General features: G+C 50.0%; 2 long non-coding RNA genes across 11 annotated transcripts; both read left to right on the top strand.

The window, feature by feature from the left end:
* Positions 1–251: 251 nt before the first annotated feature.
* LOC126077394 (uncharacterized) lies at positions 252–7,665 on the top strand. Of its 10 annotated transcripts, none has more exons than XR_007517730.1 (5): positions 252–1,240; positions 3,834–3,977; positions 4,218–4,553; positions 4,602–7,004; positions 7,341–7,665. It is a non-coding gene; the product is annotated as an uncharacterized LOC126077394 (long non-coding RNA). The 10 variants fall into 10 exon arrangements; XR_007517729.1 differs by having other exon boundaries at positions 3,834–4,121; positions 4,314–4,553; XR_007517726.1 differs by having other exon boundaries at positions 252–1,000; positions 1,097–1,240; positions 3,834–4,553; positions 7,341–7,664.
* On the top strand, positions 1,585–3,131 carry LOC126077398 (uncharacterized). Its single transcript, XR_007517733.1, has 3 exons — positions 1,585–2,297; positions 2,874–2,921; positions 3,066–3,131. It is a non-coding gene; the product is annotated as an uncharacterized LOC126077398 (long non-coding RNA).
* Positions 7,666–25,132: the final 17,467 nt, after the last annotated feature.

Raw genomic sequence — 25,132 nt, 5'->3', positions numbered from 1 at the left:
CAGAGAGGAGAGGGACCACCTACTGCCAAGAAACCAGAGCTGGGAACAGAGTGGGTCCTCAGGGCCTGGGGGAGATTGATGACAAGGACCTTCATCTAGAGCCAGCAGAAGGAAAAAGCCTTCCCCTGGAGCCGACACCCTGAATTTGGACTTCTAGCCTCCTAGACTCTGAGACAATAAATTTCTCCTTGTTAAAGACATCCACTTCTGGTATTTCTCTTACACCACTAGGTGACTAGGACACCATCTGCCTGTAGTATTTCTGTTACAGCAGCACTAGGTGACTGAGACACCATCCACTGTGGTATTTCTGTTACAGCAGCACTAGGTGACTGAGACACCATCCACTGTGGTATTTCTGTTACAGCAGCACTAGGTGACTGAGACACCATCCACTGTGGTATTTCTGTTACAGCAGCACTAGGTGACTGAGACACCATCCACTGTGGTATTTCTGTTATAGCAGCACTAGGTGACTGAGACACCATCCACTGTGGTATTTCTGTTACAGCAGCAATAGGTGACTGAGACACCATCCACTGTGGTATTTCTGTTACAGCAGCACTAGGTGACTGAGACACCATCCACTGTGGTATTTCTGTTACAGCAGCACTAGGTGACTGAGACACCAGCCACTGTGGTATTTCTGTTACAGCAGCACTAGGTGACTGAGACACCATCCACTGTGGTATTTCTGTTCTAGCAGCACTAGGTGACTGACACACCATCCACTGTGGTATTTCTGTTCTAGCAGCACTAGGTGACTGACACACCATCCACTGTGGTATTTCTGTTACAGCAGCACTAGGTGACTGAGACACCATCCACTGTGGTATTTCTGTTACAGCAGCACTAGGTGACTGACACACCATCCACTGTGGTATTTCTGTTATAGCAGCACTAGGTGACTGACACACCATCCACTGTGGTATTTCTGTTATAGCAGCACTAGGTGACTGAGACACCATCCACTGTGGTATTTCTGTTCTAGCAGCACTAGGTGACTGACACACCATCCACTGTGGTATTTCTGTTACAGCAGCACTAGGTGACTGAGACACCATCCACTGTGGTATTTCTGTTACAGCAGCACTAGGTGACTGACACACCATCCACTGTGGTATTTCTGTTATAGGAGCACTAGGTGACTGACACACCATCCACTGTGGTATTTCTGTTATAGCAGCACTAGGTGACTGACACACCATCCACTGTGGTATTTCTGTTATAGGAGCACTAGGTGACTGAGACACCCTCCACTGTGGTATTTCTGTTATAGCAGCACTAGGTGACTGAGACACCAGCCACTGTGGTATTTCTGTTACAGCAGCACTAGGTGACTGAGACACCGTCCACTGTGGTATTTCTGTTATAGCAGCACTAGGTGACTGAGGCACCCTCCACTGTGGTATTTCTGTTACAGCAGCACTAGGTGACTGAGACACCCTCCACTGTGGTATTTCTGTTCTAGCAGCACTAGGTGACTGAGACACCCTCCACTGTGGTATTTCTGTTACAGCAGCACTAGGTGACGGACACACCATCCACTTGTGGTATTTCTGTTCTAGCAGCACTAGGTGACTAAGACACCATCCACTGTGGTGTTTCTGTTACGGCAGCACTAGGTGACTGAGACACCCTCCACTGTGGTATTTCTGTTATAACAGCACTAGGTGACTAAGACACCATCCACTGTGGTATATCTGTTATAGCAGCACTAGGTGACTGAGACACCATCCACTGTGGTATTTCTGTTACAGCAGCACTAGGTGACTGAGACACCATCCACTGTGGTATTTCTGTTACAGCAGCACTAGGTGACTAAGACACCATCCACTGTGGCATTTCTATTATAGCAGCACTAGGTGACTGAGACACCATCCACTGTGGTATTTCTGTTACGGCAGCACTAGGTGACTGAGACACCCTCCACTGTGGTATTTCTGTTATAGCAGCACTAGGTGACTGAGGCACCCTCCACTGTGGTATTTCTGTTACAGCAGCACTAGGTGACTGAGACACCATCCACTGTGGTATTTCTGTTATAGGAGCACTAGGTGACTGAGACACCATCCACTGTGGTATTTCTGTTATAGCAGCACTAGGTGACTGAGGTACCCTCCACTGTGGTATTTCTGTTACAGCAGCACTAGGTGACTGAGACACCGTCCACTGTGGTATTTCTGTTACAGCAGCACTAGGTGACTGAGACACCATCCACTGTGGTATTTCTGTTATAGGAGCACTAGGTGACTGAGACACCCTCCACTGTGGTATTTCTGTTACAGCAGCACTAGGTGACTGAGACACCATCCACTGTGGTATTTCTGTTATAGGAGCACTAGGTGACTGAGACACCATCCACTGTGGTATTTCTGTTATAGCAGCACTAGGTGACTGAGACACCCTCCCTGTGGTATTTCTGTTACAGCAGCACTAGGTGACTGAGACACCGTCCACTGTGGTATTTCTGTTATAGCAGCACTAGGTGACTGAGGCACCCTCCACTGTGGTATTTCTGTTACAGCAGCACTAGGTGACTGAGACACCATCCACTGTGGTATTTCTGTTATAGGAGCACTAGGTGACTGAGACACCATCCACTGTGGTATTTCTGTTATAGCAGCACTAGGTGACTGAGACACCATCCACCTGTGGTATTTCTGTTACAGCAGCACTAGGTGACTGAGACACCATCCACTGTGGTATTTCTGTTCTAGCAGCACAAGGTGACTGAGACACCATCCACTGTGGTATTTCTGTTATAGCAGCACTAGGTGACTGAGACACCCTCCACTGTGGTATTTCTGTTACAGCAGCACTAGGTGACTGAGACACCATCCACTGTGGTATTTCTGTTACAGCAGCACTAGGTGACTGAGACACCATCCACTGTGGTATTTCTGTTACAGCAGCACTAGGTGACTGAGACACCATCCACTGTGGTATTTCTGTTATAGCAGCACTAGGTGACTGAGACACCATCCACTGTGGTATTTCTGTTACAGCAGCAATAGGTGACTGAGACACCATCCACTGTGGTATTTCTGTTATAGCAGCACTAGGTGACTGAGACACCATCCACTGTGGTATTTCTGTTACAGCAGCACTAGGTGACTGAGACACCAGCCACTGTGGTATTTCTGTTACAGCAGCACTAGGTGACTGAGACACCGTCCACTGTGGTATTTCTGTTACAGCAGCACTAGGTGACTGAGACACCGTCCACTGTGGTATTTCTGTTACAGCAGCACTAGGTGACTGAGACACCGTCCACTGTGGTATTTCTGTTACAGCAGCACTAGGTGACTGAGACACCCTCCACTGTGGTATTTCTGTTATAGCAGCACTAGGTGACTGAGGCACCCTCCACTGTGGTATTTCTGTTATAGGAGCACTAGGTGACTGAGACACCGTCCACTGTGGTATTTCTGTTACAGCAGCACTAGGTGACTGAGACACCCTCCACTGTGGTATTTCTGTTACAGCAGCACTAGGTGACTGAGACACCATCCACTGTGGTATTTCTGTTATAGCAGCACTAGGTGACTGAGACACCCTCCACTGTGGTATTTCTGTTACAGCAGCACTAGGTGACTGAGACACCATCCACTGTAGTATTTCTGTTACGGCAGCACTAGGTGACTGAGACACCCTCCACTGTGGTATTTCTGTTATAGCAGCACTAGGTGACTGAGACACCATCCACTGTGGTATTTCTGTTACAGCAGGACTAGGTGACTGAGACACCATCCACTGTGGTATTTCTGTTACAGCAGCACTAGGTGACTGAGACACCATCCACTGTGGTATTTCTGTTCTAGCAGCACTAGGTGACTGACACACCATCCACTGTGGTATTTCTGTTCTAGCAGCACTAGGTGACTGACACACCATCCACTGTGGTATTTCTGTTACAGCAGCACTAGGTGACTGAGACACCATCCACTGTGGTATTTCTGTTACAGCAGCACTAGGTGACTGACACACCATCCACTGTGGTATTTCTGTTATAGCAGCACTAGGTGACTGACACACCATCCACTGTGGTATTTCTGTTATAGCAGCACTAGGTGACTGAGACACCATCCACTGTGGTATTTCTGTTCTAGCAGCACTAGGTGACTGACACACCATCCACTGTGGTATTTCTGTTACAGCAGCACTAGGTGACTGAGACACCATCCACTGTGGTATTTCTGTTCTAGCAGCACTAGGTGACTGACACACCATCCACTGTGGTATTTCTGTTATAGGAGCACTAGGTGACTGACACACCATCCACTGTGGTATTTCTGTTATAGCAGCACTAGGTGACTGACACACCATCCACTGTGGTATTTCTGTTATAGGAGCACTAGGTGACTGAGACACCCTCCACTGTGGTATTTCTGTTATAGCAGCACTAGGTGACTGAGACACCAGCCACTGTGGTATTTCTGTTACAGCAGCACTAGGTGACTGAGACACCGTCCACTGTGGTATTTCTGTTATAGCAGCACTAGGTGACTGAGGCACCCTCCACTGTGGTATTTCTGTTACAGCAGCACTAGGTGACTGAGACACCCTCCACTGTGGTATTTCTGTTATAGGAGCACTAGGTGACTGAGACACCCTCCACTGTGGTATTTCTGTTACAGCAGCACTAGGTGACGGACACACCATCCACTTGTGGTATTTCTGTTCTAGCAGCACTAGGTGACTAAGACACCATCCACTGTGGTGTTTCTGTTATACCAGCACTAGGTGACTAAGACACCATCCATTGTGATATTTCTGTTATAGGAGCACTAGGTGACTAAGACACCATCCACGTGTGGTACTTCTGTTATAGCAGCACTAGGTGACCAAGACACCATCCACTGTGGTATTTCTGTTACGGCAGCACTAGGTGACTGAGACACCCTCCACTGTGGTATTTCTGTTATAACAGCACTAGGTGACTAAGACACCATCCACTGTGGTATATCTGTTATAGCAGCACTAGGTGACTGAGACACCATCCACTGTGGTATTTCTGTTACAGCAGCACTAGGTGACTGAGACACCATCCACTGTGGTATTTCTGTTATAGGAGCACTAGGTGACTGAGACACCATCCACTGTGGTATTTCTGTTATAGCAGCACTAGGTGACTGAGGTACCCTCCACTGTGGTATTTCTGTTACAGCAGCACTAGGTGACTGAGACACCGTCCACTGTGGTATTTCTGTTACAGCAGCACTAGGTGACTGAGACACCATCCACTGTGGTATTTCTGTTATAGGAGCACTAGGTGACTGAGACACCCTCCACTGTGGTATTTCTGTTACAGCAGCACTAGGTGACTGAGACACCATCCACTGTGGTATTTCTGTTATAGGAGCACTAGGTGACTGAGACACCATCCACTGTGGTATTTCTGTTATAGCAGCACTAGGTGACTGAGACACCCTCCCTGTGGTATTTCTGTTACAGCAGCACTAGGTGACTGAGACACCGTCCACTGTGGTATTTCTGTTATAGCAGCACTAGGTGACTGAGGCACCCTCCACTGTGGTATTTCTGTTACAGCAGCACTAGGTGACTGAGACACCATCCACTGTGGTATTTCTGTTATAGGAGCACTAGGTGACTGAGACACCATCCACTGTGGTATTTCTGTTATAGCAGCACTAGGTGACTGAGACACCATCCACCTGTGGTATTTCTGTTACAGCAGCACTAGGTGACTGAGACACCATCCACTGTGGTATTTCTGTTCTAGCAGCACAAGGTGACTGAGACACCATCCACTGTGGTATTTCTGTTATAGCAGCACTAGGTGACTGAGACACCCTCCACTGTGGTATTTCTGTTATAGCAGCACTAGGTGACTGAGACACCATCCACTGTGGTATTTCTGTTACGGCAGCACTAGGTGACTGAGACACCATCCACTGTGGTATTTCTATTACGGCAGCACTAGGTGACTGAGACACCATCCACTGTGGTATTTCTGTTACAGCAGCACTAGGTGACTGAGACACCATCCACTGTGGTATTTCTGTTCTAGCAGCACTAGGTGACTGACACACCATCCACTGTGGTATTTCTGTTATAGGAGCACTAGGTGACTGACACACCATCCACTGTGGTATTTCTGTTCTAGCAGCACTAGGTGACTGACACACCATCCACTGTGGTATTTCTGTTCTAGCAGCACTAGGTGACTGAGACACCCTCCACTGTGGTATTTCTGTTACAGCAGCACTAGGTGACTGACACACCATCCACTTGTGGTATTTCTGTTCTAGCAGCACTAGGTGACTAAGACACCATCCACTGTGGTGTTTCTGTTATACCAGCACTAGGTGACTAAGACACCATCCATTGTGGTATTTCTGTTATAGGAGCACTAGGTGACTAAGACACCATCCACTGTGGTATTTCTGTTATAGCAGCACTAGGTGACTGAGACACCCTCCACTGTGGTATTTCTGTTATAACAGCACTAGGTGACTAAGACACCATCCACTGTGGTATATCTGTTATAGCAGCACTAGGTGACTGAGACACCATCCACTGTGGTATTTCTGTTACAGCAGCACTAGGTGAGTGAGACACCATCCACTGTGGTATTTCTGTTACAGCAGCACTAGGTGACTAAGACACCATCCACTGTGGCATTTCTATTATAGCAGCACTAGGTGACTGAGACACCATCCACTGTGGTATTTCTGTTATAGCAGCACTAGGTGACTGAGACACCGTCCACTGTTTTATTTCTGTTACAGCAGCACTAGGTGACTGAGACACCATCCCCTGTGGTATTTCTGTTATAGCAGCCCTAGGTGACTGAGACACCATCCCCTGTGGTATTTCTGTTATAGCAGCCCTAGGTGACTGAGACACCCTCCCCTGTGGTATTTCTGTTATAGCAGCACTAGGTGACTGAGACACCCTCCCCTGTGGTATTTCTGTTACAGCAGCACTAGGTGACTGAGACACCATCCACTGTGGTATTTCTGTTATAGCAGCCCTAGGTGACTGAGACACCCTCCCCTGTGGTATTTCTGTTACAGTAGCACTAGGTGACTGAGACACCCTCCCCTGTGGTATTTCTGTTACAGCAGCACTAGGTGACTGAGACACCATCCACTGTGGTATTTCTGTTACGGCAGCACTAGGTGACTGAGACACCATCCACTGTGGTATTTCTGTTACAGCAGCCCTAGGTGACTGAGACACCCTCCCCTGTGGTATTTCTGTTACAGCAGCACTAGGTGACTGAGACACCATCCACTGTGGTATTTCTGTTACGGCAGCACTAGGTGACTGAGTCACCATCCACTGTGGTATTTCTGTTACAGCAGCACTAGGTGACTGAGACACCCTCCCCTGTGGTATTTCTGTTACAGCAGCACTAGGTGACTGAGACACCCTCCCCTGTGGTATTTCTGTTACAGCAGCACTAGGTGACTGAGACACCATCCACTGTGGTATTTCTGTTACAGCAGCACTAGGTGACTGAGACACCATCCACTGTGGTATTTCTGTTACAGCAGCACTAGGTGACTGAGACACCATCCACTGTGGTATTTCTGTTACAGCAGCACTAGGTGACTAAGACACCATCCTCTGTGGTATTTCTGTTATAGGAGCACTAGGTGACTAAGATACCATCCACTGTGGTATTTCTCTTATAGCAGCACTAGGTGAGTGAGACACCATCCACTGTGGTATTTCTGTTATAGCAGCACTTGATGACTGAGATACCATCCAGTGTGACATTTCTGTTACAGCAGCAGCAGGTGACTAAGACAATTTGTCACACTTAGTGAATCAATACTGATACGTTAGTATTAACTAAGGTCCCAACTTGATTCAGATTTCCTTAGTTTTTCCCTAATATCTTTTTGTGGACCCATGTCACGGTTAGCCATCATGTCTCCTTAGGCAACTCTGAGCCAGGGTGGTTTCTCAGACTTTCCTTGTGTGTGATAACTTTCTGAGCAGTACTAAACAAAAAAAAAAATACTAGTACTTTCTGAGCAGTACTAGTCAGTTATTTTGCAGAATGTCCTTCAAGTTGGATTTTCGTGATTTTTGTTTTCTTCCATGATTAGGCTGGAGTTATGGGTTTGGGGAGGAGGACCAGACAGATAAAGTGCCCGCCCTTTTTACTTCATCATAGCAAAGGCACCACCTGTCAACAGGATTTATGACTGTTGTTGTGAACCTGGAGCACAGGCTAAGGGAGAGCCTGCCAGTTTTCTCCTCTCTAAAGTGACTCCTTTCCCCCGTTTCCATACTGTGCTCTGTGGGGGGAGCCACTGTGTGCACCCACACTTAAGGAGTTGGAATTACGTGCCAGTCCTTGAGGTTGGAACATCTACACCAGTTACGTGGAATTCTGTGTGGGAGGTTAGTCTCTTCTCCCCATTTTATTGATAAATTCATTTGTTTACATCAGTACGGACTCATGAATATTTACTTTCTGCTTTGGGTTATAATTCAATACTATATAATTTATTTTGCTGTTTAAATTGCTTCATCCTTGGCCCTTGAGAGCCCCTTCGGTTAACTTCCGTGTCCCTTTGATGTGCCCCCATCATTGTGGGGACGTAGACATAGATATGGTTACATGGAACTACAAGATGCTCCAGGCTCCTCTTGTATATTTCCTGCTCCAGTCCTAGAAAGCCCTGGCTCCTTTTGTTGGAGAATGGTGTTAGAAACCAAGATCTGGACACTGGGTGTGCTCACTGCTACGGGATGCTATTTCTTTTAGGGCTTCTCAGCTGATAGAGCAAGGAGATATTTGTCTGCGTACTAACCTATGTTAGTACACACGTACCTGTGTATATTTCTAAGGAGCCCTGGTGGTGCTGTGGTGAAGTGCTCGGCTGTCAACTGAAAGGTTGGCTGTTTGAATTCAACAGCTGCTCCATGGGAGAAAAGACCTGGCAATCTGCTTCTGTAAAGATTACAGCCTTGAAAACCCTATGGGGCAGTTCTGCCCTGTCCTATAGGGTTGGTATGAGTCAGAATCAACTCGGCAGTAATGGGTTTGGCTTTAGTTTTATGACTATTTCTACGTGTAGCATTCTGCATCCGTATTAAGCTAACCATGATTCCCAGTGCTGTGTGGCTGTCCACAATTTTGTCATCTGAGGTGATTATCTTCTGTGTTATAAATCCTACCTCTACGGTTTTAGTTTTCTACGATGTAAAAGAGGCAGGATTAGAGGCAGTTATGTTAATGAAGCAGGACTAAATCTATAAGATCAGGTTGTATCTTGAGTCAATTTCTTTTGAGATATAAAAGAGAGAAGCATGCAGAGAGAGAGAGAAGGACCTCATACCACCAAGAAAGTAGTGCCAGGAGCAGAGTGCATCCTTTAGACCTGGGGTCCCTGCACAGAGAAGCTCCCAGACCAAGGGAAAACTGATGACAAGGACCTTCCCCCAGAGCCAACAGAGAGAGAGAAAGCCTTCCCCTGGAACTGGCACCCTAAATTTGAACTTCTAGCCTCCTAGACTGTGAGATGGACACTGGTGGCATAGTGGTTAAGAGCTTGGCTGCTAACCATAAGGTCGGCAGCTCAAATCCAGCAGGCACTCCTTGGAAACCCTATGAGGCGGTTCTACTCTGTCCTATAGGGTCAATATAGTCAGAATCGTCTCAGTGGCAATGTTTTTTTTTTTTTTTTTTTGTAGACTGTGAGAGAATAAACTTCTGTTTGTTAAAGCCACCTACTTGTGGTATTTCTGTTATAGCAGCACTAGATAACTAAGATAGGCCATTTCCTTAGCTTTCAGTCCCATAGGCTCCATTTATTCCCGAAGTTACTAAGGTCAGCACTTTGACCCCCAGGCCCCTCAGCAAGGTTGTTTCATACATCTGCAACTAATACAGTTCGATTGTCTTGTCACTTTCTGCATTTCCATCCTGGGATTCCCCACCTCCTGAATGGTTTTGTTTTAATGTGCACACATGAAGGCTGTCTTTGTGCCGTGAAGTTCCGTGTGTTTTGACAAACGCAGAGCGCCACTTACCCCTCGTTACAGCATTACGCAGAGGGGCTTCGCTGGCCTGAGAATCCCCTGTGCTTCCTCTAATCGACCCGCCACTGATGTTGATTTATTCATCCTTCCAAAGTTCTTTCTGAGAATGCAAGCAACTGTGAATGTATTCTTGGTGCTCCCCCGCCAAAAAAATGCATAAATGGCAACATAATAGCGGTACAAGGTCCATGGTGGCACAGTTTGCCCTCAACTGCTACCCTAAAGGTTGGCAATTTGAACCCGCCCAGTGGTACCTCTGAAGAAAAGGGCTGGCAATCTACTTCTGTAAAGACGACCAAAACCAAATCAAATCTGTTGCCATCAAGTTGGTTTTGACTCCTAGTGGCCCTGTAGGACAGAGTAGAACTGCCCCATAGGGTTTCCAAAGAGCAGCTGGTAGATTCGAACTGCCAGCCTTTTGATTAGCAGCTGAGCTCTTAACCGCTGCACCACCAGGGCTCTCCATAAAGATGACAGCCAGGAAAATCCTGTGAAGCAGTTCTATTCTGTAACACCTGCAGTCGCCAGGAGTCGGGACAGCAGCTATGGAGAACAACAAATATATTCGTATTGTTCTGCTTCCTGATTCTTGCCCCTAATGTATCGCCCTGTGGGTGCACAGAGAACATCCCGGCTCTGATCACGAAGCCCTTCTCGTCCCACCTTATCAAAGGCCCGGGCTGTCAACGCGCCTTATCGCTGGATGTTGGCCTCGATCACCTGGCCGGGGCAGTGCTGCCAGCTTTCCCCAGGGTGACATCTGCAGGGTGTGGAGCGAGTGCGATTTGCTTGACACCTGGGTCACTTCCAAGGTGTTGTGTCATAAACACACCTGCAGTGAGTAACCTCACGCACCTGCCATTTCTGAGGCAGGTGTCAGTCCGCAGCGTGAATTCCCAGAAGTGGGGCTTCTGGCCACAGGGGGACACCATTGTGGTTCTGTGGGTGTTGGCAACCCTGCTCTCGGTGCCTACCACGTCTGGGTGTGGCTGCTTTGCTAGGGGACAAAGGGACCCTGAGGGTAATTTTGCCGTTTTCTGGTTAGGGGGCATTGAGCACTGCTTTACACAGGTGAGGTGGTACGGAGATGGGGCTTGTTCATCCCCGCTTGTCACTACGTTGCTGTGGAGTTGCTCGTCTCTTCCCAGCCCTGGAAGGGGGCCTGGTTGTCGCCTGTGGTTCAATTCAATGCAGTGACCAGGTCTAACCCAACTCTTTGAATCAAAACCAGCAACAAATGTGTTTGTTAAAAATAGTAAACGGCCTGAGAAAAACATCAGACAAATGCCAACGGAGGAGCGGTCTGCAGAGCACCTGGCCGTCCTCCTCAAGTGTCGAGGTCACGGGGACACGGGAGGCCTGAGAAAGAGGCAGAGTCCAGAGGCACCTCGGAAGACACGATGACTAAACGTGACGTGGGCCCTGGGGCTGCAGGCGACATCAGGGAAAAACTGAGGAGTCTGAGCGAAGCGCACTGTTGGTGCTGTTAGCTGCCGTCCAGTGGATTCTGACTCACAGTGGCCCCACGTGTGCAGAGCAGAACCACTCCACAGGGTTTTCAAGGCTGTGACCTTGCGGAAGCAAATTGCCAGGCCTTTCTTCTGACGTGCCTCTGAGTGGGTTTGAACCGCAAACCTTTGGGCTAGTAGTAGAGCACTTAACCATTTGTACCACCCAGGGACTCTTAAATAAAATATGGCCATTAGTTCATAATTATGTACCAATATTAGGTCACTAATGGTGACAAATGGGCCACACTAGTGTAAAATGTAAATAAGAGGGGCACTGAGACTGGAAGTGGGGCACGGGAGAACTCTCTGCTATCTTTTCAGCTTCTCGCGGGCCCAGCCTGTCCTCCCTCCCCGCTCCTTTCCCAGCCCTACTCTCTGTTCCTTCTCTGGTGCTCTGACTTCTGCCTAAGCGTACCCTGTCCTCTCTGACATCTGTCCCCCTTCAAGGCCCTGCTCAAATGTCACCACCTCCAGGAAGCTCCCCTGACTGCCCCTTCCACTCTGGCATCCGCTCACCCTTCCAGGCTCTGCTCAAACATCACTGCCTCCAGGAAGCTCCCCTGACTGCCTCTTCCACTCTGGCATCTGCTCACCCTTCCAGGCTCTGCTCAAACATCACTGCCTCCAGGAAGCTCCCCTGACTGCCTCTTCCACTCTGGCATCTGCTCACCCTTCAAGGTCCTGCTCAAACATCACTGCCTCCAGGAAGCTCCCCTGACTGCCTCTTCCTCTCTGACATCTGCTCACCCTTCAAGGTCCTGCTCAAACATCACTGCCTCCAGGAAGCTCCCCTGACTGCCTCTTCCACTCTGGCATCTGCTCACCCTTCAAGGTCCTGCTCAAACGTCACTGCCTCTGGGAAGCCTTCCCTGACAGTCTCTTCCACTCCTACCGGCCACCTAGAGGCTGATCTCCTCACTCTTCACCCCTCGTGCCTACTCCACCCCTGTTACACAGCATCTGTTGGGTTTGCATGCATGCGTGTCGGGGGGGGGGGTGGTGGTAAATGCGTACGTAACAAACCATTTGTCATTTCCACATTCTTCATACATACAATTCAGTGACATCAGTCATGTTCTTCATGTTCAAACACCACCCTTACCCGTTTACCAGCTTTTCTAGGGCCCTGAAGGGAGATATGCCTGACATTTTTCTTGTGGTCAGACTGGGGCGACAGGTCTTGGGGAGGAAGACCACGGAGGTGAAGTGTCCTCATCACTTTGTGTTCAGGTTACTTGCTACCAACGTGGCTTCTCGCTGCTGATGTTGACCTTGGTCACCTGGCCGAGGTTGTGTTTGCCAGTTTCTCCACTAGAACGTACTCTTTTCCTCTCTTTCCACGCTCAGCGCTGTAGAAGGACCCACTGTGCACACCCTCTCCCCGAGGGCAAAGGGTCTGCATCAATTACGGGGGGACCCTCTGAACAGGAGATTTGTCTCCTCTCCCCATTTATTTATTGATTCAATCATTTCTTCATGTCAGGATTGTTGCTGTTTTTGGGTGCCATCGAGGTGGTTTGAACTCAGAGTGACCCTGTGTACAACAGAACGAAACTCTGCCGGGTCCTGTGCCATGCTCGCAATCGTTGCTATGTCTGAGCCCATTGTTGCAGCCGCTGGGCCAGTCCATCTCATGGAGGGTCTTTCTTCTATTTTACCAAGCATGCTGTCTTTCTCCAGCAGTTGGTCCCTCCTGGTGACGTGTCCAAAGTACGTGAGATGAAGTTTCTCCATTTTTGCTTCTAAGGTGCGTTCTGGCTGTACTTCTTCTGAGACAGATTGGTTTGTTCTTCTGGCAGTCCATGGTTTATTCAATGCTCTTCGCCGACACCACAGTTTAAATGCATCAGGTCTACTTTGGTCTTCCTTTATCGTTGTCAGTGTATCAGAATGAACTCACCGGTATTTATTTTATACCTTGGGTTACAATCCAATGCCATTTTATTTATTTAGTTGCAGTAATTGTTCAGCCTTGGTGACTGGGAGCTCTTTCATTCCACTCCCTGTGTCCTTTTGACTTACACCTGTCATTGTGGGAACTGATCATTTACCTATCTGTCTGTCCGTCTGTCTCTGTCATCCATTGACTTACCCACCGACCCCACTCATCCATCCATCCATCCTTCTATCTGAAACATGTCCTTACTTTCTGTAACTACAAGGTGCCCCTGTGTATTTCCTGCCTGTGAAGATATTTTGCATCTATTTCACAAGCGAGGCCTGGTTCAGCCACCTCCTCCAGACAGCCTCCACTGATGATGTCTCCAGGCCAGGTCAGGGGCTGTTGCATGCCCCAGCCTCTCTGCTCCTAGCCCCCATCACAGCCACATTGGCTGAGCTGCCTTGTCTCCATCTGTGTCCTTTGCTGTCTTTACCCCTGGACGGGGTCCATCCCTGTCCTGACACAGCATAGCACTGGCTGGGCTGGGGCCAGGAATGCTGCCCACCCTTCCTGCCCACTGAGTAATGATGGTCATTGTTCTCCTTGGAGGGACCACCTTCTGCCTGCTGGTGGGTGCAGGGCCCGATGCCTGTGGGCTATGTCAGGGGTCTCAGCCAGCCCAGGGGTCAGTGAGGCCAAGACCCCTTCTTGGGGGGTGCCCTTGTTGTTACCATCTGGGATCAGCCCTGGCATTCCTGGCGCTACCCCTGGACCCGACGGCCAGTGCTCGATGGCCCTTTGGAGCCAACCTGTGTGGTGGTCAGTCAGTTGTCCCAGCAGTTGGACTCTGCTGAATCCCAGGCTCCGTGGAAAGTTCAGCCCTCTCCCCAGCCCCGTGTTCCCCATGGAGCCCGCATTCCTTCCTCCCCACAGAACTGGGGCGGCCCTGCAGGACAAGCCCACTTTAAGAAATGGCTCTGGGCAGGAGGGTTCGGTGCAGGTGAGTGGTGCGCACGCAGGTGAGCAGAATCTTATGTGCCAGGCAGGCGTGTGGGACCTCACTGCAGCTCAGGACTGCTGACCTTGTGTCTGCCCCTCCAGACAAGGTGCCAGGACAACCACCAGGAGCCACCAAGTTCCAAACCCACCCACCGCCCGGCCGGTCTCCAACAGTTAGTATTTGTTGTCATTGGTCTCCTTCCATCTACCACTCACTTCCTGGTGAGGTCTCTGGGCCTCGGTTTACATGTCTGTGAAATGGGACAGCGGCCCGCTTGGTAGGTAGGAGTGGCTGTGACTCCCACCCTACAGGTGGGGAAACAGGCAGAGCTGCAGAGCTGCTTGCCTGGGGTCCCTCAGCTTTTTGGGAACAGAGCCGGCATTAGAAGCCAGAATCGAGCACTGACTCTCTGGGTACACCAGAGCTGGTCCGTGCGGGTCCCTGTGGTTAACAGAGGCCAGTGTGGGCAGTGCTGGACCACAGGGCACTGGATCACGGCATGCTGGGCCAGTTTGGATGGGCAGGCTCCGCCAGAGGAAGGGGTGCAGGCCCTGGTTGTGCCGTGGCTGTAAGGGTGCTGGGACTCATACCCAGGCCGTGTGCCAAGGTACCGCATGTGAAATATCACAGCTGAACACAGGGCATGGGAATCCTGCAGGTAGGGATGTGCCATGGGGTTCTCATCTCCTCCAGCATCGAGGCCAGGCAGGTGGGGCTGGGCTGCCAGGTGGGTGGGGCTGGGCTGCCTGGTGTGTCACACGCCCAGTCCTATGACTCCCCCTGGGTGTCCCAGGGCCACAGATCTGTAGGCACATCTGGGAAGGAAGGGACAGAGAAGGTGTGGGCAGAGGCAAGAGGGGTGTGGAGGGGAAAGAAGGTGGGGGCAGAGGCAAGGGGGGGATGGAGGGGAAGAGAAGGTAGGGCAGAGGCAGGAGTGGATAGAGGGGAGGAGAAGGTGGGGGCAGAGAGGTAAGAGGGGGACAGAGGCGCTTGGTGCAGAGATGAAGAAGGGGAGGGTGGGAGTGACCTTTGGCTTTAGAGACAGGGAGCATGTTGATGACCGGGACAAGGGCATTTTGGAAAGCAGTGGGGAAGGGTGGGTAGAGGCCAGGCCTGGAAGGGAAGCCGTAGAGATGATGGGGTGGGGTGGGGGTCGGGGGGACAGACAGCAGAGACAGGAGTGGAATGGGTAAAGGGGTGGCTGTAACCCCTGTACGCCCTATGTCTCGTGGGCTGCCCGGGAGTGGGTAGCACCCCACACTCTGAACCTCGTCTCTGTCTCCTCCTCTGCCCAGGAGCAGGGACCTTGGCCTGTTTCCAGGACAATGGTCTGGGCCCGGAGGACTTTCATTCTTCAGGCGCTGGGGGATGTGGGCCCTGGGTGGGGTTAACGTTTTGACAGCCAAGTTCCAGGTCGATCCCTGGGAGTCTGGGTTTTGAGGACTTTGGATTCCTGGGGAGCCCCCACACCCTGATTCAGCAGTGTCGGCAGCCACAGACCACATGCCCCCCCACCCTGCAGCCTGGACATCTGCACCCCGCACCCCCTCTGTACACCCCCTCCCATGGCCTGGGGGATGGGAAATTCCTGTTGAATCACAGGAGAAGCAGAGGTGCCCCTGAGGCTGGCCTTTTCCTAGCAGAGTGACCGTAACCTCTCAGGGCCCCTGCCTCCTGGGTGTTTAAGGAGGGGCTACTTAGAAAGTCCCGGAACTGGCTGGGCTGCGGTGAGGCTGCGACAAGGTGCCCCAGCATCACTCCCTATGTGGGGGAAAAGGAACCTTCACGCCTTTCTGACCATCTTCCTCCCAGCACTAGTCCTATCATTTGGGGTGCTGAAGAAATGTGTGGATCTGGCTCCCCAGACAACGGGCACGGTTTGGAGGAGGCCCGGTTGCCGGGGAGTCTAATCCGACTCCCTGCGGCCCCGTGAGTGTTGTAGTAGGTAGAACTGTGCTCCACATGGTTTTCAATGGCTGACTTTTCAGAAGTAGATTGCCAGGCCTTTCTTCTGAGGTGTCTCTGGGTGGACTTGAACCTCCAACCTTTCATTAGCAGCTGAGCGCGTTCATCATTTGCGCCACCCAGGGACTCCCAGGAGCCCCCCTCACAAATATACTCCAGCATCTGGCCAGCTCGTTTCTGGTCCAAGGAGTCAGCGATCCCTGGGGCCCAAGGGTGATACCCACCCAGGACAGAGCCAGCGACGCTGTCCCTGTGCACGAGGCTTGGGCTTCATGGGATGTGGCGGAGCCCTTTCCGGCCAGGCAGGAGCCGGCCGAAGCTCTGGAACTGCTGACCACTTCCTGCAGCCCCGGCCCCCAAGGCCACCCATCCGGGAGGCAGCCTGTCCCTCTGGGAAGCCTGTTGGGAGTGATGTCTTTGTTTTGCAAAGTGCAGTTCCTGCAAGGGGGAGCCTGCTCATCTTCAGTCAGGGCCATTCGGCAGCTGAGGGCAGAGGCCGGTATCAGGCAAGATGCAGAGCTGGCTGCCTGCCATGTGGCTCCCATAGGCCTTTCCGAGGTCAATCTGCTCAGATCCGCTCAGACCTGCTCACCACGCTGCCATTCCGACCCCACTAGGGGCCTGGCTCCGGGCTGGCAGACCTGGCAAGGGTTTGTGTGTGGAGGAGAAGCTGCCTGGGGCCTGTCTGGAGGGGGCTTCTGCCCTGCCCCTCCCACCGATCCCTGCCTGCGGGTGGGGCTCGGGAATGTGCTGGTCTAAACCACCACCTCTGGAGGTCTGGGCTGGGGTGTTTGTCTTCTCTTTCTGGAAAGCTTTGTAAGCCTGTCCATCTCCATTTCACAGATGCTGAATCTGAGGCCAGGGCCCAGGGTAGATGCCACTTAGGGGGCTGAGTCAGCTGCAGGCACCCTCACCAGTGGCTGCCCGCATCAGGCAGGAGAGGGTGGGGCTGGGACCCGTCGAGCCTGACCTCAGATGGTGTGGAGTCCCCTGAGATCCACGGCTGATTTTTCAGAAATCCCCAAGTCTTTCTTCCAAGGTGTCTCTGGGTGGACCCAAACCTCCAACTTTTCGGTTAGCAGATGAGCGTGTTAACCATTTGCAGACAGCAGAGACATGAGCAGAATGATTAAAGGGGTGGCTATAATCTCTGTACCCCCTGTACCTCGTGGGCTGCCCAGGAGTGGGTGGCACCCCGCACCCTGAGCCCTGGCTGTGTTCCCTCTCCCGCCTGGGAGCAGGGACCTTGGCCCGTTTCCAGGACGATGGTCTGGGCCCAGAAGACTTTAATTCCTCAAGGAGGCACTGGGGGATATGGGATTCCTAGGGATTCTCTTAAAATGAAAGGACCACGTGGATGCCAGGACACTCCTGTGACCTTGGGTGAAGGCCCTGCCCCTCCAGAGCCCCAGTTTCCTCATTAGCAAGCCCGTGAGATGTTATTTGTGCCGGCCTTTACCTGGAGCTTCTGTCTTACTCCAGGTTTTGGGTCATGATAGTGCTGGGTTCATGTAAACATACCGTCACAGCTGCAGCCGGTGGGCAGGCCGGAGGGAGGGCGAACGTTTACGGATTGTATCCAGAGCCTGTTCTACAGCGCAGAGTGGTCTTCAGCTCTCTGGTTATTATTGCCATCCCATGATGTCCCGTGACCAGGCTGGCCTTACCACTCCCTGTTAGACTTTTTCTCCTAATTTTGAACCTTTATATGGGCAATAAGGAGCTCTGGTGGCAAACAGCTCGGCCTTTCAAACCTACCCAGCAGCTCAGTGGGAAAAAGACCTGGGGATCTGCTCCCATAAAGATTAAGCCATTGCTGTCAGTTCTGACTCATAGTCGCCTAGTGACCCTGTCAGACAGAGTAGAGCTGCCCTATGGGGTTTCCAAGGCTGTAAGACAGAGTAGAACTGCCCTATGGGGTTTCCAAGGCCGTAAGCTTTACAGACTCAGACCGCCACATCTGTCTCCCGTGGAACAGCTGGGGGGTTCACACAGAAACCTTTCCACTAGTGGCCTGTCTCTTAACCACTGCACCACCAGGTCTCCTACGTAAAGGTTACAGCCAAGAAAGCCTTATGGGGCAGTTCTACTCTGTCACGTGGGGTCAGTGTGAGTGCTGGAATCGGCTCAGTGGCACCAACAACATAGATAGTCCCCGACTTACGATGGGGTTCTGTCTGAGGGCTCCATCATAAATTGGCTGTGATGTAAGTGGAATGCATCTTTTTTTTTTTTAAAGTTTTCATTATTATTACCATGGCTTGCTATACGGAAGTGTCTCAAACAGTAAACATAGCACTGAACACCTGCGAGGGAACATCTGAGAAGGATAACATCAGGAAATTACGAGCTGCGACACTCTACGCAGTATACATTACTGACGATAAGACGTACAATAAAAAAGCCTGTCTTTGGTGCGGTGCGTTCTAACTCGAATCGTCCTAAGCTGGGGACCCGGTACTTGCAGCGGCAGCCTTACGGCAAGCATCTTTGGGCACAGGGTTCCCCTACATTGCCAGCGTGCTCCTAAGCTTTTCTCCCAGTAGCTCCTTACTGCCCCCATTCTGTCCATTGTGGGGTCATCAAACTGAGGCCTGTGGCCCAAATCCCACTGGCCTGTTTGATAGGAAAGCAGCCACACCCAGCTGTTTAAACCCAACCCATTGCCATGGATTCAGTTCCGACTCATAGCGACCCTACAGGACAGAGTAGAACTGCGCCATAGGGTTTCCAAGCAGCGACTGGTGGATTCAAACTGCTAAGCTTTTGGTGAGCAGCCAAGCTCTTAACCACTGCGTCATGGGGGCCCCTTTTCAGCTGTTTAGCTATGTCTATGTCCACTTTCATGCCACAAGGGCAGAGTTAAGTAGGGTCAGCAGAGATCACACGGCCCGTGAAGCTTAAAATATTTACTCTCTGGCCCTTTACAGAAAACACTACTGACCTCTGGTCTAGGTGGGGAAACTGAGGCAAGTCTGGGCCGAGGTCACATGGCCAACGGCTAAGTTGCTGCTTGTGTTCCACGCTGAGCACCGAATATCCACCCCCTCGGCTAGCAGATGGGAGGCTGACGGGTTGTTGGAACGCACAGCCCGATGCAGTAGCCACCAGCCACCTGGAGAGAGGTGTTGTATGTGCGAAGTACACATGGCAGCAGGCAGGGCTCCACACAGCAAACGGAGTGTCTCATCAATGTAAATAACCTCGCTAATGGTTTTTCATCACAATTACACATTGAAGTGGTGATATTTTGTAAATAGCTGATTGCTACTGTTACTGTTGTTGTTAGTTGTGTCCAGTCAGTTCTGACTCATGGCGTCCCCATGCATGACAGAACAGGACTGTCCTGCACCGTCTTTACGGTCCTTGGTGGGCTCGAGTCCATCGCTGCAGCCACTGTGTATTCCGAGTGCCTTCCAAGCCAGGGGCTATCTTCCAGCACTATATCAGACAATATTCATTGTGACCCACAGGGTTTTCACTGGCTGATTTTCGTACACAGAATGCCAGGCCTTTCCTCTTAGTCTGTCTTAGTCTGCAAGCTCTGCCGAAACCTGTCCACCATGGGTCACCCCGCAGGTATTTGAAATACTGGTGGTGTAGCCACCAGCATCACAGCAATGGTCAAGCCACCACGGGAGGACAGGTGGGTGAGGAATGGCAAGTTAATGTGTACTAAAATTAATCTCACCTGCTGATTTCTACATTTCAGTGAGGCTACAAGAACATTGAAATAGCTGCTGTGGCCCCAGGGTGTTTTGTTCCTGGGGCAGGGCAGTTGGAGAGGTCAGAGTCCAAGGAGGGGTGTGGGCAGTCTCCGAGGCCCCTCAGGGCCCCTGCATTCCTGAGGTTATCCAGTAAAAGTCAGCTGTGGACTAACCCTTAGAGCCAGTGTGGGGGTCGGGGTGTGGCTGGGGCAGCTCCTTGGCTTCCAGTGTCTCAGCCTTCTGAAGGGGCAGCCCTCAGAGACTGCGTAGCTGGAGCAGAGTTGTCTGGGCTGAAGGCTGGGCCCTTGTCCTGCCCTGGCCCTGGGGGCCCTCCACACTCGTTTTTGCTCAGTTTCTCTTCCCTCACCTTACACAAGTTCTGGCTTTGGCAGGTTTTACTGTGTTTGATTTTGTGGATAAGAAAAACCTTAAAACCAAAGTAAGATGTCTGATTATATTGATCAAACATGCAATCAAGATGCATTGATAATTACTTGTTATTGGAATGTGAAATTTGGAAACAAAGGACAGGTAGTTGGAAAATATGGCTTTGGTGATAGAAACAATGCCAGAGATTGAATGATAGAATTTTGCAAGACCAACGACTTCTTCATTGCAAATACCTTTTGCACAAACATAAATGGTGACTATACACATGGACCTCGTCGGATGGAACACACATGAATCAAATTGACCACATCTGTGGAAAGAGATGTTGGAAAAGCTCAATATCATCAGTCAGAACAAGGCCAGGGGCTGACTGTGGAACAGACCATCAATTGCTCATATGCAAGTTCAAACTGAAGGTAAAGAAAATTAAAACAAGTCTATGAGATCCAAAGTATGACCTTGAGTATATCCCACCTAAATTTGGAGACCATCTCAAGAATAGATTTGCTGTGTTGAACACTAATGACTGGAGACCAGATAAGCTGTGGGATGACATCAAGGACATCATACATGAAGAAAGCAAAAGGTCATTAAAAAAACAGGAAAAAAAAAAAAAGACCAAAATGAATGTCAGAGGAGACTCTGAAACTTGCTTAGAACATAGAGCAGCTGAAGTAAAGAGAAGAAATGATAAAGTAAAACAGCCGAACAGAAGATTTCAAAAGGCAGCTGGAAAACACAAAGTCTTATAATGAAATGTGCAAAGACCTGGAGTTAGATAACCCAAAGGGAAGAACACACTTGACATTCCTCAAGCTGAAAGAACTGAAGAAAAAATTCCAGCCTCATGTGGAACCTGTACATAGACCAAGAGGCAGTCATTCGAACAGAACAAGAGGGTACTACCTGGTTTAAAATCAGGAAAGATGTGCCTCAGTGTTGTATCTTTTCACCATACTCATTGAATCTGCATGCTGAGCAAATAATCCGAGAAACTGGACTATATGAAGAAGAACGGGGCATCAGGATCAGAGGAAGAATCAATAACAACCTACGATACGCAGATGATACAACTTTTCTTGCTGAAAGTGAAGAGGACTTGAAGCACTTACTGATGAAGATCAAAGACCACAGCCTTCAGTATGGATTACACCTCAACATAAAGAAAACAAAAAGCCTCACAACTGGACCAATGAGCAACATCATGATAAACGGGGAAAAGATTGAAGTTGTCAAGGATTTCATTTGACTTGGATCCACAATCAACAGCCATGGAAGCAGCAGTCAAGAAATCAGGAGATGCATTGCACCGGGCAAAGATGTCACTCTGAGGACTAAGGTGTGCCTGACCCAAGCCATGGTGTTTCCAATTGCCCCATATGCACAGGAAATCTGGACCATGAATAAGGAAGACTGAAGAATTGATGCCTTTGAATTGCGGTGTTGGTGAAAAATATTGAATGTGCCTGGGACTGCAGTGTCTTTAAAGAAATACAGCCAGAATTCTCCCTTGAAGCAAGGATGGTGAGACTTTGTCTTATGTACTTTGGACATGTAATCAGGAGGGACCAGCCCCTGAAGAAGGACATCATGCTTGATAAAGTAAAGGGTCAGTGAAAGAGAGGAAGACCTTCAAAGGGATGGACTGATACAGTGGCTGCAATGATGGGCTCAAACATAGCAATGGTTGTGAAGATGGCACAGTACCAGGCAGTGTTTCGTTCCATTGTACACAGGGTTTCTATGAGTCTCTGTGACTCGACAGCACCTAACAACAACAAGATGCCTGTTACTAATTTTCATCTTCAACACCAGGAAAGGTGGCAAGGCGACAGCTTGGATAAAATCACACCTATATTCTCTAGAAAATGTAGACTTGTGCCATGTCAGCCAAGACCCGTGGGCAGGCAAACTGTAGGGTACATGACCACATCCTAAAACTAGGCACTCCTCTCTGCGGGAGCAGCCCCTCTGCTCTCTAATCAAATTGACATCTTTATTTTCACATGGCTTCGCAGCAGATAGGGTGGGGAGGGCTGATGTAAGAGGCAGGCGGAGAGAGGAGAAGAGTTATAACAACCACTGCAATTCAGGGGGGTCTGGACCACTGATGGGGGCAGGGGCAAGCCACCCACAGGCTCGTGTCAGCTGATGAGGCTGCACGTTACCATTCAGTAAAATACCCACTGATCTCGGTGATTGAGGACAAAGGGCGAAGGGGAGTCACTAATTCTTCAATTGCCACCTGAAAGAATGGCAGCCAGATTCCAGGGCTGGAAGGCACAGATGCTTGGTTACATGGAAAACTCTGGAATGGGATGGACTTGCTTTCCAGAGGTTCCTGGGAATTGGGTACGTCCCTGCCTTTGTCTCTGGCTGCTTGTCTTAACTGTAGAGTTGAGACATTAACTCAAAATGGGCTTGATGGAACTAAACGTCAGAGCTAAAACTGTAAAAGTCTTAGAAGAAAACATCAGAGCAAGACCTCACGGCCTAGAGATAAGCGGTGGCCTCTTAATTTGTGCCCAGTGGGATATAGGGTTGCCCACCCACATTTTCCACCTCTCAGGTTTCTTGTTACTCTACATTTCCCACTAAAAGTATTTTCCAGCCTCAAGTGGACAGTTGTGTAATGGTAAAAGGTGAAAGTAATGTTCTTTGGTGCAAAGTAGCTGGGGGAGAAGGGTTAAATGTGCAGTAGTGTATCCAGAAAGCATGAGTGAGTAAAACTCTTGTCTCTTTTGGCTTTTGTACTGCTAGATGAGCATTGTAAGCATATTTATGATTTCCGTGTGATAGTTGGAGCCCTGGTGACACAGTGGTTAAGAGTTTGGTTACTAACCAAGAAGTCAGCAGTTCGAATTCCCCAGCCACTCCTTGGAAACCCTATGGGGTAGTTCTATTCTGTCTTATAGGGTCACTATGAGTCAGAATTGACTCAATAGCAAGGGGTTTAGTGTGATACTTAGGGAGTCCTAGTGGGTCTGTTTTTTGTTTGTCTGTCATATTTAGAAAACCAAACGTGCCCAATGTAACCAAATAGAAGGCACCTGTAATAAATCCTGCCACCTATGTGCAGTGAGACAGATGGGCACCCACCAGTCATGGCCCCTAGATTTTCATGGTGCCTGCATCATATTTCTCAAAATCCATATTACCAACCAAAAATTTAAAAATACTCAATTAGTAAGCACGCATTCCAATAATGAAAACACATGCATCAAAAAATTAAAAAATTCAACCAGGAAATAATTGGGTCACCAAAGGGTTAAAAAAACCAAACCCATTGCCGTCAAGTCGACCCTCACTCATGGCAACCCCAGGTGTGTCAGAGCAGAACTGTGCTCCGTGGAGTTCTCAGCGGCTGATTTTTTGGAAGCGGATTGCCAGGCTTTTCTTCTTAGGAGCCTCCAGGTGGACTCGAATCTCCAGTCTCCCAGCAAGCAGCTGAATGCGTTCAATGTTTGCATCACCCAGGGGTAGCCATGGGCTCTTAGACAATACGAAACACACAAGAGACGAGAGGGAAAAGTAGATAAGCTGGACGTCATCAAAATGAGAACTTTTGTGCATCAGGGAGGCCGCTGCGGAGGTGGACCAGCAGGAGGGGAGGCACGTGGCTGGGGGCTGCATGAACTGGGCTCCGGTTCAGCTGCTGGGAGCTGTGTGGCTGGGCCAGGCCAGGCGTGCTCTGGGTGGGCAATGGTGAGGATTCCCTGACCATGAAGGTAGAAAGGAATTAGCCCAGAAGAACTAGATGGTGACCGGCTACCACCACTGACCACTCTAAAGGATCACAATAGATGGTCCCAGACAAAGTGGGAGAAAAATGTAGAACAAAATTGAAATTCATAAAAAAAAAAAAGGCCACACTTACTGGTCTGAGAGAGACTGGAGGAACCCCTGAGATGATGGCCCCGCAACACCCTGCTAACTCTGACCTGAAGCCACTACCAAAGTCCACCTTTCAGCCAAAGATTAGACAGGCCTATAAAACAAAAAACACACGTGAGGAATGCGCTTCTTAGTTCACTCAAGTCTACGAGACCAAATGAGAAAAGCCTGCACAAACGCAAAGATGAGAAGGCAGGAAGGGACAGGAAAACTGGACGAATGGACACGGGGAAACTGGGGCGGGAAGGAGGAGAGTGCTGACACATTGTGGGACTTGCAACCAATGTCACAAAACAATTTGTGTATACCTTTTTGAGTGAGAAACTCATTTGCTCTGTAAGTACTCACTGGAAGCACAGTAAGCTAAGGGACCTGGCCCAAGGCAGTCTGAGCCGAGCACAGCCACCGCCGTCTCCTGAGCCGAGAGGGCTCTCCAAGCTCTGCTCTGCCTTTAAAAGGTGGGGAAACTGAGTCCTGGGATGTGAGACCGTCCCAGGAGCCACAGGCTGGGCCAGCATTTGGGCTGGACTGCTTGCGGGCAGGCCTTGTGGTTCCACCCGGGCCCTATGTCCCCCAGGAGGTCCCCAGCTTGGAAAGACCCCTGTCCTGGAAGGCCACAGTGGCGCTGTGCGGAGCTGGAGTGACTGTTGGAAACACCCCCAACCTTGGCCTGAGAGCACAGCTGCAGAGAAGAAAAACAGGATATAGGGTCTGGGCTGCTGAGGGGGACAATGGCCAGGAGAGGAAATGTCTC

This window comes from Elephas maximus, chromosome 5, assembly GCF_024166365.1.
Source record: "Elephas maximus indicus isolate mEleMax1 chromosome 5, mEleMax1 primary haplotype, whole genome shotgun sequence".
Lineage (NCBI taxonomy): Eukaryota > Metazoa > Chordata > Mammalia > Proboscidea > Elephantidae > Elephas > Elephas maximus.
Note: the sequence above shows the minus strand (reverse complement) of the source record. Positions and strands in the feature narration are given on the sequence as shown.